The 20,866-nt window shown below is 37.6% G+C and overlaps 1 protein-coding gene across 3 annotated transcripts in view; it reads left to right on the forward strand.

The window, feature by feature from the left end:
• Window positions 1-20,866, forward strand: part of nlgn2b (neuroligin 2b) — a 175,459-nt gene that overhangs the window by 26,459 nt on the left and 128,134 nt on the right. The window contains exon 1 of one of the 3 annotated variants that reach the window (XM_056466735.1): window positions 12,838-12,981. The exons of the other annotated variants lie outside the window; for them this stretch is intronic. The gene's annotated coding sequence lies outside the window, so the exon portion shown is untranslated. Of the gene's footprint in view, window positions 1-12,837; window positions 12,982-20,866 lie in introns of those variants that run through there. 3 annotated transcript variants of the gene reach the window in all.

Raw genomic sequence — 20,866 nt, forward strand, 5'->3', positions numbered from 1 at the left:
CGCATCTTTGATAGTTCACACTGCGTGATATCTTTTGCACATTAGTTACAGGATTTCAAACACTATTAATATTTATTCAACATAGAAATTAATAGACATTAACTTTTATGCTAGTACAAGCACTTTTTTAAAAATTTTGAATATTGTGTTAAGGTCAGAACCCAACGTCAGGCCGACGTCAATGTCCAACGTTGGACAGACATTGCCTTTTAGTTACTTTCCAACGCAACCAAAAAACAACAAAATATGAACGTCTAATGATGTTACTTGTTTTTGTGTGGACATTACCAATATGACGTCTGTCAGACGTTGGATTTTGTTTGCTGTACCTGATGACTAAATGTCAGTATTTGACATCAATATGACGTTGGATTTTGATCACTTTCTAACACGACCTAAAATGAACAAAATACTGTATCAACGTCATTTCATGTTGTTATTGGACATCAAAATAACATTGTCTTTAGACGCTGGTGACCTCAATCTAACCTAATATTAACCTCTTGTCTGCTGGGTTATTGTTAATATTTCCTAAACTGACTAGGCATGGGACGATAACCGGTTTCAAGGTTTACCGCGTTTTGGAAAAGTCAAGGTATTAAAACAGCAAAAATGATTTGTTATACTGTTTCTAAGATATATGTAGAGTTTTTTTTTATTGTTTTTTATGTGTTGTAAGGAAATCTGTGTTTTTGAAGCTAATGAAGATAATAGAAGTCAATGGTTTATATTAATTATGTAGCCTGACATGTTTACTGTTCCAAAATATTATAAATGTTTCCTAAAATGTAATATATTGTGTTAAATGGGGAAAAAGTTGTTGTTTTTTACTAAGACATTTTTACGAAGACATTTGTTTACAGCAGTAAACACAATACCGTGAAATATACAGTGAAACAGTGATTTTTATTGAAGGTTATCTTACTGTCAGAAACTTATACCGGCCCATGCCTAAAACTGACTGATTGTCAAGTCCAGTTTGTGCAAGAACATTAATATCTTCTTAAACTGCAGCAGAATCAGAGCTTCAGTACATTAAAAATGTATAAGTGAATGAAGAAAGAGACGGAAAAGTGTAAGCCCTACAGGGTTTCTCAGCTTAGATTTAAATCCTTTAACGAGATTTCTCTTATCTGCTTGCTGTCTTGGTTATGGAAAGTGTTTGATCGTGTGTGTGTGTGTATGTGTGTGCGCACGCTCCCCTATGCATTAGAATTCATAATACAGGGTATGTTGATTGGGTGCTTGCAGCATACATTTCTCTGATTAATCTTTATGATAGCAAATAAGATTTAGAGTTTCGTTCATTTTTATTCTGTCATGTCTTTTATTTGAATTAAGATTGTCCAGTTACAATAAACTCAGAATCATTACAGCTTGCTGTACATCCGATTCATACAAAAGACCTTATGTCTTTCTAGATCTCAATATAGTTTTTAAAGTTAGTATCTTGTTTTTTGTGCCAATGTGTGACCTATCATCCTGTGTGCGTCTTGGCCGGTTTTTTTTGTTTTTTATTAGTAACGCCTACACTGTTCCAGTTCCATCAAGATTGAGCAGAGATCCACTGACCTGGCCCTTCACAGCCTGTGATAAATCCTCTTTCATATATGTTATGGCAATTAAACCGCAAAGTGATAGAGGGAGACAGAGGTGAGAGTGAGTGAGCAAGGAATAAAAGACAGAATAGGAAATGAGGAGAACATCCCCACTGAGTGAATCTCCTTTTTCTCCCCTTTGAGAAAAAAAGCCTCACCATTCGCAGGAAAAGATCCTAAGAGGCTTACACTGTCATTCAAGTGATATTGAGAGAAAAAGGGAATTAGACACAGAGAGAGGGGAATGACGAGGTTTGAAGATGGAAGAAAAAAAGGAGAAGAGAATGCGTGGGAGGGAAAGAACTGGAGCACTTGGCAAGATCTGCGAAACAGCGCCCTCGTCAGGTCTATCGTTTGAAGACGCTGGGGTTATGCCGTTGGGTTATGCGCAACAATCAACAAATATACATTTGCCGGTCGTTTTCCTCCATTGCAAGTTTTTTGTCAGAATCTGATTCACACGACATGAGTCTATTCTATGGTTGTATGTTAGGTTTAAATGTTGTCAAAACCTCTTTAAGCCGAATAAACTAGACCTTGCTTAAGGTAGCATTTTATTTAATTTTGACAGGAATTAAAATGAAGCTGCATTCTAATGATTGTACTATTGTTAAGCAAACAATGCTAATCATCTCATAATCATGTGTAAAAACTTTTGAAATACAAAAAAGTTTCCAAAATTCAATCTTGGGCATTTATAAAATGAGAGTGACCCACTCAGTCTCATTTTTATGCTACATTAGTATGGTGTCCAACCTGACTAATGATGTTCAGTCTGCATGAGCTACAACACTCACTGTTTGACACAAGGTGTCGTGTTTGATTGATAAATGAGAATAGGCGATGGGATGCAAAAAACCGTTATATTTACAGTGTGTCATAGTGAATGACAGCTGACACAGTGTCCTGGATGCTTTACGACATCCTGACAGAAATACTAGCATTAATAGTTATTTTCAGTACTTCACAATATTAGTTTTGTGGGACTTTTCTGACGAGAAGCCAGTCAGAGCTAAAATGCCAACATGGTAGAAATTTTAAGTTTATGCTTTTTTTTCCAGTGTTAGGAAAGCTTCTTTGAAACTGTAGTTTGATATGCTACAAGCTACTCATCAGGAAAAGTAGATACAGTAAGCTACTGTCAATACTAATAAAAAAGGAGCTACAGTTATAGCTACACTACAGGTTTCTTGATGCTACTTTTTCACAAAAACAAATATTACACAAACAAACATGAATAAATGTTAATTTAAGTAAAATATTTGGTACTTAAAACAGTGCATTTAAATGGGAAAGCTTAATGTTTATTAGTTTTCAAATTCTGCCTTCAAATGGGGCATCACGGTGGGCTCAGTGAGTAGTACAATCGCCTCACAGCAAGAAAGTCACTGGTTCGAGCGTCTGCTGGGTCAGTTGGCATTTCTGTGTGGAGTTTGCATGTTCTCCCCGTTACGAAGGGCATCCGCTTCATAAAATATGCTAGATAAGTTGGCGGTTCATTCCGCTGTGGCGACCCCAGATTAATAAAGGGAGTAAGCCGAAAAAAAATGAATGAATGAATGAATGAATGCTTCAAATGGACTTATATACTAAATGGAATGTTGTCAAGCTACTCAGCTACTTGCAGGAAAATGTAGCTAGCTACTGGCAAAGCTACCTTGTATTATAAGTTCCTGAGCTACTGTCAAGGCACTGAAAAATGTGGCTAAGCTATTTGTCCCCAATACTGGCTTTTATTCCCCAAAAGTCATTCTAGTTCTTTTACTTTCCCTATAGTCGTTCACACCTTTTTGATGCCATTGCTCACATTGTTAAAGTACCCAAGAAATCAAAACTATCAGTATGATTATGTTAGCTCACATCGCTAGTTTTGTGGTGAATAATCACCTGTTCATGCCATTAATAAAAAAGAAATAGTTTGCCTCTGAAAATGCACTTCCTGTTTTCTTTCATTTCATTCATTTTCTTTTCGGCTTAGTCCCTAAGGTCGCCACAGCGGAATAAACCACCAACTTATCCAGCACATGTTTTTTATGCAGCGGATGCCCTTCCAGCCACAATCCATCACTGGGGAAACATCCAAACACACTCATGGACTTGTGGTGGAAACCGGAGCACCCGGAGGAAACCCACGCGAACACAGGGAGAACATGCAAACTCCCAACAGAAACGCCAACTGACGCAGTCGAGGCTCCAACCAGTGACCTTCTTGCTGTGAGGCGAAAGTGCTACCAACTGTGCCACTGCGTCACCCACTTCCTGTTTGTTTTCAGTTAATTTATCAGATTGCGTGATTTTGAGATAATGGGCGTGGCTAATGCTGCTCCAACTGTAAGTTCTGACAACAAACAGAAATGGTGAGCAGGAGGAGTCTGTTAGGCTGTAATAACTCTTCTACAAACCCTTTCCCCATCGTTATGAATGAAATGCCAACTTTAATGCATCCATTCAGCCCGTGGTAGAAAAAACAGGCCATGCCCACTGTTTGCTCATTTAAAATTTCATTTCTCTAGGAACAATATGAAAAGAATAATGATTGCAGTTTCCGGTTCACGGGGACTTTAAAGACAGTAACCAATGATTATTCAGGTAGCAACATGTACACGAGAATTTACAATAAAAATTGCATAACCATACCACCATAGCAGCTTTTGTATAAGACAAAGATATTGTGTACACCTGGTTTAAGGACTTAAAAAGAACTACTGTACTGATCTTATTTCCTTTAAAAATCAATGCATTTTATAGTTATGTTAACACTTTCTGTGAGAGCTCAACCAGTCTGGCCATTCTCCTCTTACCTCTGGCTTCAAAAAGGCATTTCGTCCACAGAACTGCACTCTCAGAAATAAAGCTACAAAAGTCTACAAAAGGCTGTTGCTTTTCAAAAGGTACATTTTTGCACTTTTTAGACACTAACATGTGCTTTTAAGGTTTTAGTATGGGTCCTTTAAGTACACACGTCTAGCTTTAGAAAAGGTACTGCTCCAGCGGCATCTTTTGTATCTTTATTTCTGAGTGTGTGCCTCAGAAAATCTCACAGGATATTTTTCTCTCCTTTGGATCATTCCCTGTAAACCCTAGATATGGTTGTACCTAAAAATTCCAGTAGATAAGCAGTTTCTGAAATACTCCAGCACTAGCAGTCATGCCACATTCACAGTCACCTAAATCACCTTTCTTCCTCTTTCTGATACTTTGTTTTAACTTCAGCAGGTGGTTTTGACTATGTCTACATGCATAAATGCATTGAGCTGCTTGCCATGTGATTGGCTGATTAGATGTGTTAATGAGTAGTTGATCAGGGGAGCATAATATAATTGCCATTGAGTATAAATCATTATATGATAATGCTAATGTGGAACACCAATAGAGAAGATATTTATCAGAATGTTCATGCTGTTCATTTGGCTTCAGGCATGGCTTCAGATGACTTAATATACAGGTATTCATATAAATTCTGATGATTTGGTCATTCTTTAATCTTTTATTTTTGTATTTTTGTGAAACTTTATAGATACTGTTCAACATTTACATTGACTACATGAAAAAGTGCAAGACAAAAAACTTTGGGATGACGTAATTTTGAGTAACAATAACAGATTTTTTGGGTTTGTTTCAGTATGCAGAATGCTTAATACAGTTTTTTGTTCACTATCCTCTAAAAACCTCCTAGTTCTGGAGAACATCCTCGCCCCCCCACTGAGACCCCTGTGGTGTGATGTGTAGCAAGACCTTCAATTGACTAAAAAAATCAATCTAGCACATACATTAAACGCAATGAGTGGAGGGCAGATAAACAACTTTCTCATTTATTATACATGATTACATTTTACATGCTGTGCTGTTAAGCTAGTGTGTTTTTGCTACCATTCTTCCCCTTTCAAGTGTATCTGAACTGTTCTTTGTATGAGATCATAGAATACTGTAAACATGAGAAAGCTTTTTTTCTGTTTTCCCATTCTGTCTTATGTCACCTTCAAATTAATTAAGATCTCTGGGTTTTAATTGGTATTTTAGAGATCTTCAGGCGATTTGTGCGTGCGTGCGTGTGTGTGTGTGTACTGTATGTATGTGAAATGCACTGAATGAGAGTGAAGAAACAGAAAATCTATGCCTTTGTGTCTAGCAGTAGGCCTGTCTATGGTGGTTTAAGCAGCAAAGGATGCTTGTGTGGGTGTAGAATTGATTTTAAATGGTAAATCCATTTGGTATGACAATTATATCTGTTTTGTGATAATGATGAGTAGTAATCCCAAATCAATTAAACTGTGTTCTCCCTCAGGCCATACGATTATTTAAAGGCAAGAGATAAACTGGCAAAACGGGAAAATATGAGTTTTGTATCATCCTGAAGCCTTTTATTTTCTGATAATTATTAACTATTTTGCTTTTTGCTCATCTTCCTTATTTAAACATAGAATACACATCGACAATGCTGAGAAAGATAGTCTAATATAGGAGTGTCCAAATATTTTCTTATAAATGGCCAAAAACCAAAACTTGATTGAGAGTTGTGGGCCGAAGTTAAATATACCAACCCATATTACATTCAATTTGCCATAGGTACTTTATGTGCTAATATTAAAAAAGAAATTTAAAACTTATTAATTAATTATGCAGCATAAATTTTTTCCATTTTATAATGAACTTATTATAGTAAAAGCATAAACAATCCCATTTATAACACAATGGAGTTCAATACTGAATACACTAGTCGAGTTGCTCCTGCCTTTGCCTTGATTTGCTCACCGATGTCTTGAGCATTGTCCTCTGTTTGTCAACTGACAGGATCTACATTTCAAAGATATACATTCATTTGCAGCATTTAACTGAAACATGGAATTTTTTGTAGCTCCTCAATAAAACAAAGAAACTAAATGTTACGTTAAATTTGAAACGACGATCTCTGTCAAAGGCGTTCGCCCCCAACCAACTCACATCATTCTCCCACTCTTTTCAGATAAGATGGTGAGCCACTTTAGCCTGCGGGCCCTAATTTGGACACCTCGGGTCTAATAGAATAGCAAATGATTAGCCTAGCAACAAGACAAGAACTTGGTATAAATTCCATTTATATATTATTAATAATGAGTCATTTAAATTGTTTATGGGTCAATATAGTAATATAATAAGCTAATGCATGTATGTCATCCTCCCTTTAAATCCTCACTCACATACTGTAGCGATATCATTTGTTGTTTTCCCCACTTTTTAAATTAACTTGCTTTAATTGGAACTCCTGCACTTCGTCGTCTGTCCAATGTTTTGAGGTGCCTTTTAATTATTAATAAATTAATACGTTCAATTTCCCTCCGCAGGCAGTCACAAGGTGGCACCAATGAGTTGTTCTGTCATGCATTGACAGAGAGAAAAACAGTGATTAGAACGATCTGAAATCATTGTTGAAATATATAGTTTATCCATCCTGCGTAATAAAATATTCAACGACTGTTCCAGCAAATTGTATTCCAGACATGCAAATAATAAATATATGTCATACAGCTTTAAGAAAGAGAAGGGTGAATAATTATGAAAGAACATAGATTTGTCATAATTCATTCATTCATTCATTCATTCATTCATTTTCTTTTCAGTTTAGTCCCTTTATTAATCTGAAGTCGCCACAGCGGAATGAACCGCTAACTTATCCAGAACATGTTTTACGCAGCGGATGCCCTTCCAGCTGCAACCCATCACTGGGAAAGATTTGTAATAATAATAATGATAGTAATAATAATTTATTCATTCATTTTCCTTTGGCTTAGTCCATGGGTGTCCAAACTTGGTCCTGGAGGGCCGATGTCCTGCATAGTTTAGCTCCAACTTCAACACACCTGCCTGAAAGTTTCTAGTATACCTAGAAAGAGCTTGATTGGCTGGTTCAGGTGTGTTTAATTGGGGTTGGAACTAAATATGTAGGACACTAGAGTTTGGGCGCCCCTGGCTTAGTCCCTTTATTTATCAGGGATTGCCACAGCAGAATGAACTGCCAATATTTGTTTTACACAGCGGATGCCCTTCCAGCTGCAACCCAGTACTGGGAAACATCCAAACACACTCATTCACATTCATACACTACGGACAATTTAGTTTATTCAAATCACCTATAGCGCATGTCTTTGGACTTTGGGGGAAACCGGAGCACCCTGAGGAAACCAACGCAACACGGGGAGAACATGCAAACTCCACACAGAAATGCCAACTGACCCAGCCGGGACTCAAACCAGCGACCTTCTTGCTTAGTGGCGACAGTAATTCTGCTCTTTGACGTTTCGTAAGTATTTAATGCAAAATCCTATATCATATCATACCCTATTACATTCACTAGAGGGCGATGTTTAACCATTTAACTTTGATAGGGTCCAAGCAGGTCTAAGATCACCTCTTGTCTGGTCGAGTTTCTAATCCAAGTTGAGAAGTTAACTGTCGCACACAAGCACATCAGTTCAACCTCAGTTCAATGAATGAATCATATTTCTACTCTAGGGCTTATGGTACAGCATTTTTCAAGTTTTTCTGTAATGTATTCTGACAGGAAGTAAGAAAAGATAGCGTGGTATGAGTATGACCTTGATGCACCATATGATACTGTTTCTATTATAATTTAGATGTTTTGAAGGAGTAAATTAATCCTATGTAACTGTGTTATCATTTGTTTCTATGATCTAGATTTATGAACTGATATTGTAATATTTTAGTAAACTGCACTACGTTCCTCTCTTCAAGTCGTCGAGATCAGATGTTAGCAACAGGGCATCTGTCACGTCACACTGACCTCATGATGCAATATGAAAAGAGGACTATCACTTTGACGCTTTTTCTGACGTCATACCGATGCAGGTCCTCGGGGCTGTAGAGGCGCATTTCGGAGGGTTCGTGTCCTAATCACATTGATTAATTAATTAGAGCTAGATGAGAGTACTCAAAGCAGCAGCACGGAATGTAAATTCAGCACACACAAAGCGTCAGTATGTGAAAACGTGAACATAAGGGACGCTACAGCCACCGGAGGTAGTGCTAAGAATTGCAATCAATCTGCGGTAGCTGTTAAATGTGTGTGAGTGCGGCAAGCTGTTTTAATATTGATTTTCTAAAACCGAACAGTATTTCTTTTGATGTGGCAAGTGCAGATTGATTAATTATTAATAATTATATCAGAGAGACTAGTATATTTAAAAGTTTCACAAGTATATTATTTTAGTATGTCATTTTCTGGTAGCCACAGTATGTGACAAATAGCCTAAACACTGTTTTGCCTCTTATCGGGTTTCACCTTGCTCTTAAATCACCCTCAGTCACAGCATCTTTAGGCTATGTACCAGCAATGCCTGTATCACACATTCTCCATCTGCAGTGTGTTGAGGCAGCAACTGGCTTCCACGCTTTCAGAGAGGACACATTTGCGGTGCACTTACTGACACTGTTTGATCTGCAGCTTTTAGGTAAAATAATTGATATTATTAAGACCCTAATTTAAATCTAAACACATATAAATACTGCACGTCAAAAACAAACGTTTTAAAACTTGCCAACGACACAACCAGAGGAGGAAACTCCTCTCCGTGCCTTTCATTTGGCATTCAAAATCTTTGTACAACACATTCTGCGGGTCATAAAGTATTCTGCTACCTTGACAATGAGACGAGTGTTGTTCAGATCATCTTAATTTGAGCAAGTTAATTCTCTGTCAAATGAACCCCCCTGCCATGTCATGTGATTGCCCACTGAGATGCAAGTGTGTCCCTCCTCTCCATCCTCCAAATATATCAAATATTTTTATCATGAGGGGGAAATAATTTCTGTATGAATTATGACTGCTCTCTTAAAATTGTTAGATTAAAAAATACCTAACTATGGATTGTTGTAACCCAATGCTTTGGGTTAAATAATTTCCCAATTTTATGCAGCACAGCTGAAATAGACTCTGTGTGCAACAATCACTGGATTGCTGTAGATGCATCGCACCTGGAACGGACTGCTGAACTGCAACAGTGTACAGTGTGAAAGATGCAACCTGTTAAAATGGGCACGGAGGTTCATCATTTTTCTGTGCCTACGTTAACAGGTTGCATCTTTCCCACTGTACTCTGTCACACCATATATGGACTGCAAATGCATTGTAGACAGTGGATGTGTGAAACAGGCATAAATCTTGACATATTGACTGTTTCACTAATTTTGCTCTACAAAATTAAATATGAAGCCATTACACTGGGGAAAATGTTAATTAACAGTTGCGTGTATCTTATAATCCTTGGTTGAGTTTATTTTGGATTGTGGGCAAATGTTGTGATCTCCATTACATGTTAAAAAAGTTTAACAAAATGACTTTTTGCGACAAATTTAATAGTTTCAAAAAATGTAGGCTATTGTCCTAGTTAACTAGGTAAAAATGGTACAAAAACAGGGTAATAAGCTGCACCTTTTTGTAGTATTACAGATATTGTTTTCTAAATATTATTTTACTGTACAGTACTGCATATTGTTGTTTTAACATCAGCAAATGTGAGACCTACATTGAAGGCAAGAAATGTGGGAATAAATAATTTTAGAACTGGCAAATAGTTAGCTACTATCTAGGGATACTCTGATCAATCAGCCGGAGATCGATATCGGCCGATAATCACATTTAATGACTCGCAATCGCAAGTGTTGTTTATGAGTTTACAAGCAGAGGAGACACTTGTGCATTCCCGTATATTGTACAGTGAATCAACAAGAGAATAGATTGGGATAGGCACAGTGATGTTCTAAGCATTACAGTGTTAGATTAAATTAATAGATCAGTAAAGATATCTCGGGTGCAAATCCCCCTATCTGCTGTGGGGGCTCTCCAGAGCTGCGGTCATTGTGCTGCTAGCAATAGTTGGAGATGAACAAAATATGGTAAATGGCCTTGAATGTGTTGAGACCTTTTAACATATAAGAACTGAAAGTTCTGTGTTTTTGACAATATTGCAAGTTCACTAAAACCTGGCTGGAAATATAAAAACATAACAACATACAGTTGAAGTCAGAATTATTATCCACCATGAATTTTTAGCTGCCTTGTTTATTTTTTCCCCCAATTTCTGTTTAACGGAGAAAATATTTTTTTTCAACACATTTCTAAACATAATAGTTTTAATAACTCATTTCTAATAACTGATTTATTTTTATCTTTGGCCTGATGACAGTAAATAATGTTTGACTAGATATTTTTCAACACACTTCTATACAGCTTAAAGTGACATTTAACGGCTTAACTAGGTTAATTAGGTTAACTAGGCAGGTTGGGGTAACTAGGCCAGTTATTGTATAATGATGGTTTGTTCTGTAGACTATCAAAAAAATATATAGCTTAAATGGGCTAATAATTTTGACTAAAATTGTTTTTTAAAAAAATTAAAAAACTACTTTTATTCTAGCCGAAATAAAACAAATAAGACTTTCACCAAAAGAATAGACTGGACAGTCAGTTGACTATAGTGAGAGTGTGAGAATGAAGAGTGTTTCCTAGCACTCAGGGTTGTTCTGTTAGGGCTGCATTGTGGCAGGATGGGCAAATAACAGTAAAAGGTAGTTGGATCCTTCCACCGTTGTGTCCCCTGATGAAGAAGGGAATATTTGGAGGCTATAATTAGCTATAATGCAGTGAATAGTGTAGGCTACACTCTGAAAAACGTTGGGTTATTTAACTCAATGGTTGAGTTAAAAATATTTGGTGCTTTGTTGGGTTATTTTAAACCTTTATTGGGTTATTTATTAATTATTCAACCAGTTGGGTTAAATATTTGGTGCTTTGTTGGGTTATTTTTTACTTTTATTGGGTTATTTATTAAATAACTCAACCAGTTGGGTTAAAATTTTTTAATTTCAACAGTCAACTGATTTAACTGACACAGAACAGCTGTATTAATATGCGTAAGTAATGTTGTTTTTGCGTTATAAAGTTTCTTTAAGCTCTAACACTATAATATGGTGGGTTTTTATTTAAATCAAATTATCTGTTTTTTTTATATCCGTTTCACCAGCACTCATAGTTGATCTGTATACAGATAAAATGCTTTCTCTACCTCCGTGTTCATTCTACTGTTTTTTTTTTTTTTTTTTTTGGAGGAATTGACACACATATTTTAGATATTTGGCCTTCATTCTCACCTTTGGATCCAGCGGAGACTTCAACCCAAAAATAATAATAATAATTTATTATTATATTGCCACTTTTTGGCAAAATAACCCAACAAATAAGTAGTTTTGTAACCCATATTCTTGGGTTAACCTTAATAACCCAAATGATTGGGTTAAAATAACCAAACAGCAGGTTAATGCCAAAACGACCTATCATTGGGTTACCTGTGGGTTATATCAACTCAACTGTTTTAAGTTAGTCCATATGTCTGAAGTACTGTTCGATGATTATTTTTTACGAAATATATAGGCATAGTCAGTTTTAGACCTCAAAGAAACTTTTTGGAGACCAGTTAGTTAGATACAAGGAAGAACAGCTTGCCATAGCGCGTGCTGTGTGTCTGAGAGAGAGAGAGAGAGAGAGAGAGATGAGAGAGAGAGAGAGAGAGAGAGAGAGAGAGAGAGAGAGAGAGAGAGAGAGGAGGAGGAGAGAGAGAGGAGAGGAGACGAGGGAGAGAGATGAGGCGGACATCGGGATTCAGAACTCCTGAATCTTGACAGCTGTGCGTGAAGTGCCGAATGGATTTCTGAGAGGCTATACACGTCATTGCTCACGAGTGGGAATACAATAATTCTGAATATCACCATTTTTAGATCCCACTGAAAGAAACAGAAAAAAGAGTCACATTTGTTTGCTCACTTGCACACGCAAGAAGAGGACTCGTTTTGGAGGATGAGACCGACTGAGAGCAGATGAGAAGTCGTGCCACGGATGGTTTTTATTATTTGCTGTTTTTGATGCAGGAACGGACTCTGAAATGGGTCGCCATGACGACAGAGCGCTGAGTTAGCCGCTAATGCGTTATACGCATTTGTTTCTGTTATTGTTTTATTTTATCGTTCCCTACCTCCTTTATAGTGATCAAATATGTGGTAACCTCGCCGCCAGAAGACGCGGGTGTTGTCAGATAAAAGAAAGAAAAGGAGGAGGAGGTGTTAAGAGGTGTTTATCCCCCTTTCTTTTTCCCCCTCGTTTCTTAATTTGCCTCTATTTTTTATCTTTTTATGCTCCTTTCCTTTCTTTCCGGATTTCTTTTATTGTTTTGGGGACACGGACTGACGCGAAGATGGTAAATTGATGTGCGAGAGCCTGCGACACATTCATGACGAATTACCTCAGAAAAAATACCGATGGCATAAACACCGGCTTCACCACTGAAGTACGAATATTCGCCGGGAAAGAACCCGTCGATACAACCCTTTCATCGCGGTAAGCGTGGTTTCTGTTGTCTGTTGTTATAATGCACGTATGTGTGTTTGCACGACATCGGCGAGCAGCGCGTCTCTGTCGGTTGACGCACGCTCGCGAATGATATGTCTAATTAGAAGTGTTCAATAAAGGTGCGCTTTAGTCAGCCAATACCGACTCCATGGCCTGTGATAAGAAATAGGGCTTTTATGATTGGACACACTTGGCCAGTATCCGCATATCCTACTCTTTTATTCTGACATGTCTCGCTCTGCTTCAAAGAAAAAACGACGCGTCCATCAGATCTAGATCAAATGATCTCGACGCGTCGCTGTCGCGTGGCCTTTACCGGCCATTGCGCCTCTAATTGCATCCATCGCTCGTCCCTCTGGCAACGTGGAGATTGATTTCTTTTTGCACTTGATAGATAATGGTAATGCGCTCTGAATGATGCAAACAATCCGCAACCCACAGACTTCCCATCGCCTGTTAAATGTTTAATGGCATTTACGTAAGTGTGAGATAGGAAGGAGCGAAGGCAACCCACCTAAACCCACTGCACACCCACGACCGCCCATGCACAAATAGGTATTGAGGTGTATGGAAAGCCATGGCTGTCACAGAGGGGCACATTTATATGCTGTGGTGGTTGGGCAGTGCTCTGTCAATGGCAGAATTCAGCACAGACAAGGAGTCCTCTGTTCTCCTGAACGCTGAGGATATGGCCGTTCTCAGCCCCAAGTGCTGCTGTATCGCTCTAATGTCTGATAGGACCTGGTGTAAAGGGTGCTTCTAAATCTGTCTGCTGTCCTTGTATGATGTAGCAAAGGTGAGTTCCTCATGTTGCTCGAAGCTTTCATTCTTCGCTGTAGTTCTGCTGCAGTCCCTCACGTGGATTGAGGAAAAACTAGTAGTTGATTTGAGAGCATGTGTCTGTGCAAGCGTTCGGCCTTGAGCCTTCATGTGTGCTGCTGTGCACATCCATCATACTGTCTTACATGGAAAAAAGACAGAACTCTTAGGTTGGTGACCCACTCAAAAGAGGACAAAAAAAAATCTGTGGAGTTATGCCTGGCAATTGAAGTAAGGATGTACCTGCTATGGATGCTGAATTAGAAATGGAAATAACAGCTACTGTCATGTTTGGATCTAGGATGACAGAAAGTTTTAGAAGTTCAAATGTTGAGCTTGGTCAAAAGGCCAATCAACCACAGAAAGCCAAAATGAATTCACTTTTTAGATGGTAAAAGAATTAAGACATTATTAAATTAGAGTTAAGACATTCCTAAATATTAAACTGTTGTAGGATAACAATGTTAAATGACCATCTGTAATATAGTGAAAGAAGCTGGCCTGAATAATATTACTGAATTAATGTGATGCATGTCATTCATAAACAAATGTGCAGGGGTGGATTTAGGGATTTCTAGCCATGGGACCCAAAAGTTTGTACTTTAAATTATTCTTAACTGATTTATTTAGCTTTTTTCCCTCTTCTATCACTCAATCTCCTTAATGCAAAATAATAATAATAACTCTTTAGTAAAAGGTTTTTAAATTATTTCTTTTCTTAAAATGAATTTGCAACTAAAATAATGAATAAACTATTTTTTAATAGTTTTAATTACATTTTAATAAAATATTTAAATTTTTTTATTTACGTTTTTAATAACTAAATCGTTACCTAATTGACTGCTCCATGATTGAGGGTGGGGGACACATTTGCGCAGAAGTAATAAAAGTAAACTTTCATTTTTTTAGACGTCATACAAAATATTATAGAAAATAATATTCATTCATTCTTTTTTCTTTTCGGCTTAGTCCTTTTATTAATCAGGGGTTGCCACAGCGGAATGAACCACCAACTTCTCCAGCACATGTTTGCGCAGCAGATGCAATAGAAAATGAAGTTATATATATTTATAGGTATAATTTATACTTATAGGTATTTATTTGGGGGGCCCTCAGATTTCCTGGGGCCCTAAGCAGCCACTTACTTTGATTATTGGTTAAATCCGCCCCTACGAATGTGATGAAACCAGAAACATTTTGCCAGTTTGCATTTTCAGCATATTATGCACAAACGTTTTTCTTGATTGCACTACAATATTAGTTCAAAACAATTGAAATTGATTACAAAACAATTATTAAAATCTTTCTTTGCACTTGAAGATGCATCCAGGCTTTTGATTTATGAAATTATAGCAAAACATTCCAAACATTGTTTTGATGATTTATTGTTTATGTGATGATTTTTGTGGAAAATGGCTGATCGTATTTGTAATTCTATGTAATATTTAACTGCACATATAATTCAGTGACCGTTGCATTTTTCACATTGCCATAGCTCGGAATACAATGAAAATGACTAAAAGCACTTAAGTCAGATCAACAGATAATGATCATTTGTGGCACAACCACTCATTTTTTTTGCCAGTTTTGTTTTCAGGCTCTTGCATTGTTTGCTTTATTGCTACAAGTGCACAAGCGTCCTTCTAAACAGCCATTTCTTCATTTCAATCCCTACATCAAACCTGATTTTTTAACGAGTCTTACAATATGATGGATGAAGCACAGCCCAAATGCCCTGAAGTCAGGGCAAATGGCTTTCTCTATTATGAGAAGAACAACACAGAGCGCTGTGTACTGTACCCAGAGCTGGAGTGTTCGTGATGTAAGAGGAACGGAGAACTGCTTGTGTCTCAGGCTGGCCCAGGCCTCAGAACAGGTAAATAATGAAGAAAAGTGCAGTGTTAGCTTGATGTAACCCCCTCCATGTGCCCTTCTGTGGTTAGTGTGTGTGTGTATGCTGTCTTGGGAAGCACTCACATGGACCGCAGCCTTATTAAACTTTAAAAATCTCCGAGCACTGGGCAGAACTGAAAGAGATGGGTTTTTTAGTCTTAGACCCTTTAAAAGTGGGGTTGGGGGGTTGTGAATAAATCAGAAACGTTTTTTTTTATTATTATTGTCTGGTGTTCATCTCTGGTTCATGATGGCCAGTTTTAATTTTGGGAACAGAACAAAGATCTTGGTTTAGAGCGTTTCACTTCACTTATGCAAAAGAGGGTAATTATATTAAGAATTCATGATGATGGTAACAATGTTTTCTTGCTTTCACTCGCTCCAAGGAATACTCAAGGTCAGAGCATCTTCTTTTTTTTTTTGTTCATTCACACATGCACAACAGTATTTGTCAGACAGTGCTCTGTGTCCATGTGGAATTTATTCGAAAGCTTTCATCTCCCACAAAAAGGCCGACCTCTGCCTGGTCTTGTAAATGCAATGTCAGTGAAGTAGCGTTAAAATACCGTTTTAATTCAACATTTATCTCTTCGTCCTAGGACACAGCATTTTGAGCGTCTAGTTTTCCAGATAAGCATTTCCGAATGTTTATGCCTGGCAAAAGCAAGCGTAACGAACCATCATTCTCCTTGAAGTGTCACAGAAGCGCGGCTGTGACCTGTGAGTCGGTAGCATTTGATTTTCTGCAGCAATGTCTGATCGCAGTACACGCTTTCTGAACTCTGCTGGGTTGTAGTAAAGTTGCGGTCGTTGGATTGTGTGGCCTGATGTGCTCAGACATCTGTGTGCCATTATCTCTGTCCCAGCATGTGCAGCATGATCCACTCACTGTAGACAGCATCGCCACAAGCAATGAATCATCGGATGAACCTGACAGCCTCCTCCCGTCTAGATCTATATTTCAGCCTTCACACATGATATGTTGTGCCCGCTGTCCAACAGAGTTTTTGCCATTGTTCTGGGCTGTAAATACACTAATAAAGCTTCCACGCTACAGGATTCCCTCCTTGTAACTTTACCTGGAGCCAAAAAGGTGTGTACCTTTCCAAAGATTGCTGAGTCAGATTTTCTGTCTTTCCCTGTGTGACGGATACAGTTGGAGAAGCTGTGGACTGACTTTACAGCTCTTTCAAATAGTTCTTGTCCTTCATATGTCTGGAATCCACAGATAGACATGCTAAACGCCGCATCTGTGGTCTATCTTGGATAGCAGTGAAAAGGCTGGAGTGTCCACTCATCTTGAGTTTTTTGCTCAGGTCTGAAAGAACCTGTAATCCGTCAGTAAGATTTTATTTTTTTTTTTGGGATGGTGCTGGGCTTTAAAGTTGCCTGGAACATGGCGCTCCATCGCTTTTCAATGCACAGCCTGTATCTGAAAGAAACTTGGAGGAAAAAGTAGAAAAAAGAACAGGAGTGAAAAGGGAAACACACAAGTGAAGTCAGCAATTCAGCTTGTGGTTTTGGGGGGAAAAACTACTTTTTTTAGATGACGTTTAATGAACATTTTGATGGAGAAATGGATTCATGTCACTTGTACCAAAAAGACTGAAGCATTTTTTCATGCTCTTCTGTAAACTATACAGAATTATTCAATAGTTGGTAAATCCTAATCACAGCTGGGGCTATGATGCAGAATTATGGCCCGTTTCCACTGAGCGGTATGGTACGGTACGCTTTTACGGCTGTTTCCACTGTCAAAATGTACCAAAAAGCGAACCATACCGCACCACTTTTTGGGTAGCCTTTGCAAAGGGTACCCAAGCACAACAACAGGGTACCAAAAACACAACAACAGGGTACCAAAAGGCAGAGCTAGAGGCGCAGCTGAACGCTATTGGTTTACAGAGAAACATCACTCGCGCATACACAAGCAGAAGAATAAAAACAAAGAAACCGCCATTTTTAAATACACAGCCGAGACATTACATCGTAATACTATATGCATATAATAACGAGCCATGGTTGACCCAAGTTTAAACAAACCTTGTTGTCTTGATGTACAGCCACAAAGCCTAAAAAAACTAAATCTGCTGTGTCCTGTTTCTGTTTTATGGGGCCGTCTAAAAGTGTATTTAAAAATATTTGAAAAAACGAACTTCTTGAGCTGATGAAAATAACGTGTGCATGAATATTGAAGTGCTTCTGACATCCGATCCTTTCAGAAATGGCCAAACCCGAGAGTGAAGCGCAAAAAAACAAAAGAGCAAACGATTGTAAGGGTCTGTATTTGTTCATATATGTTGCATTTATTTTATTTAATTGCAGACGTTACAGTAATGAACATTTATACACAAGTATTTATGAGTATAAAGCATCTGTTTTGTGAGAAGTGCTTCTCGTATGATATGTGAACGATCCGTACAGCTTTACTTTGAGCGAGATTTGAGAATGATGTCGACTGAAACTTTCTGTCGTACAACACGCCCACCAAAAGGCTACCATTGGTACCTTTTAGGCAGTGGAAACGCAAGCCTGATAAAGGTAGCCTGTACTGACCCGTACCTTACCGTACTATACCAGGCCATTAGAGGAGTGATGGATGTTCATTAGTCCTGAAAAATCTCCAAACAAACACCTCAGTCACATGCATCCAGCAGATGAAGGATGTCCACCCAGTTTTCTCTGATTTAGTCAAAATTATTTCAGGTTTAGCAAAGCTTCTGTGCACTTTAAGTGTGCTGCCTTCCTTCATTATCTTGCCCTAATGGCATAAATCCAGCGTTACGAATTAATTACAGAATGTAAAATGTGTCCTATTTCAGGCACAGTAAGTTGCCCTGAAGGTGAGCATCTGGCTTTGTTGCAGCGTGTTTTTAGAGTGGAAAATGCACCAAAAAAATCATGTCGAATAGTAGGAGTTTGTCAAGGGTGTATGTTTAATGACTCATCCGCCAGTACAAGAAGACTCGAGTGAACGGTGACACTCTCTGAGTGATATTGACATTCTGCAGGTTCATTTCAAGCCAATTATGGACGAGGTGATGATTGTAAAATTGCGTATTGATCTTGGGTTTTAGTGTGGACCCTCCCGCCCTTGAGTGTTAAACATAGTCGAGTGCTGCCCATTGTAATCACATCAAGAAACCTCCCCAAGATTCCTCCTCACGCTTCCTCTCTTCATTCGGAACGTTGATTGTCTTAGTCCCTCTGCATCAATCTCTGTTCACCCTTACTCCAATTTTTCACTGCTTTAATGTTTCCAAATGTGCTTTTTAAGAGATTTAGGAGACTTTAGATGGTAGGGATGCCGATCTACAGTACTTGCACAACACAGTACTGTATATGACAGGTGAAGACCAATGTGGAAAAACACATGCTCAAATCACAACTGTACATCACTCTTCAGAAATTCCATGACCTGGATTCAATGGGGGAAACAAGCACCAATCAATGATTGACAGCAGTAACCAACACACTGTAGGCCAAGCATTTGCTGCTGCGGTGTAATTTGGCTTTGAAAGTGTAGTAGTTAGCTTGTAGACCGTCTAGACCAGGGATGCCCAAACTTCTTCTTATGAAGGGCCAAAAACCACTTGATTGAGGGCAATGGGCCGAATTTAAATAAACTAAACTATTACATTAAAGTTGCCATGGTAATTTCCTAATTTATTGATATTGAAAAATAAATAGCAAAAAAAACTTTAATTGTATTAATAATTACATACTTTTTTACAAGTTATAATGAACTTCTTACAATAAAAACAAACAATCTCATTTCTAACATAATGGTGTTCAATGCTGAATACATTAAATACACTTGATTTGCTTGTCGAGGATCCTTACATTTATTTAAATTCGATTCACGCACAAGATTTTCTTGAAGCATTTTATTTCATTTGCTTTTTTGTATCTCAACAATGAAACAAACAAAAAATGTTACTTTAAAATTAGAAATGACAAGCTGCTCTGTTGAAGGCATTTGCCCTAGCTAGGGCTGCGCAATATATCGTTTCAACACCGATATTGCAATGTGTGTGTCCGCATTAGTTAAATCGCAGGATATGCAATGTTAGGTTGCCATTATAGTCTATCAACAATTAAGAATACATGAGATTTGAGGAATCATTGCAACCATAACAGTGAAACATCATTATTTCCATGTGTTTTAAAGGCATTTCAATAAAGTGTAAAGCATTCAGGCACAATAACGTAAAACATTTGTAACTTTAATGGAGAAAAATATTACAGGTTTTATAATACAATAAAGACTATACAGTGTTATTTTACATTACATTAATACATTTCTGTGTCTCAACACTGTTTGACTCTCTGGAAAACCATAAAGAACTGTTTATTTCAATTTTTTCTTTGCTCTATAGTAATTATTCTTGCAATTTTATTTATTTATTTATTTATTTGTTTGTTTGTTTGTTTGTTTATTTATTTTATACATGATTTACACCTTACAAAATTAACCCAACCAATCTAAATATTTTTTTCATAAATAGAGCTTTTCAAGCCATCTGGTGTGTATAAATGGTATTTATTTCGCAGCAAAACAAAATATCATCAGATTTTTCCAATATTGTGCCGCTCTAGCCCCAACCTTCCCATCATTCTACCTCTTCTCAGATTGGATTGCCAAATCAAACGTTACCTCGGGCCAACTTTGGCCCACAGGCCCTAGTTTGGGCATCTCTGCTTTAAACGTTAGTGGTTGCTGACAACTATCTGGTAACCAATATTCTCTTAAATGGAAAAATGACAATTAAATCATTATTTACGTATCCTGGTGTTGTTCTATTGTCATATATACATACTTTGTTTTTCAGATCACAAAATGAAAAGTAAAAAAAATGCATACAATTGCAGTAAAAGTATACCAGACCAGCCGCTGAAAAACAACAATTGTCTCTTTATAGATCCCTCTGGCTATAAACACTATTTATTCTATTACTGATTAATCCTGAATATTAGTCTTTTTGCATGACTCTAGTAATGTGGCAGTTAACCCAATCATCTTGATCAAAAAGGGGTTGAAAGAACTTACATGTGCATTGTTCTCTGATGTAAATATAACAGTCCGCATTCATTATTTGTTAGTACATCACTCTGAAAATTCTACGACCTGACAAACCAAGCATGTTCAATAGGAGAAACA

The sequence above is a fragment of the Danio aesculapii genome, chromosome 10 (assembly GCF_903798145.1).
Source record: "Danio aesculapii chromosome 10, fDanAes4.1, whole genome shotgun sequence".
Lineage (NCBI taxonomy): Eukaryota > Metazoa > Chordata > Actinopteri > Cypriniformes > Danionidae > Danio > Danio aesculapii.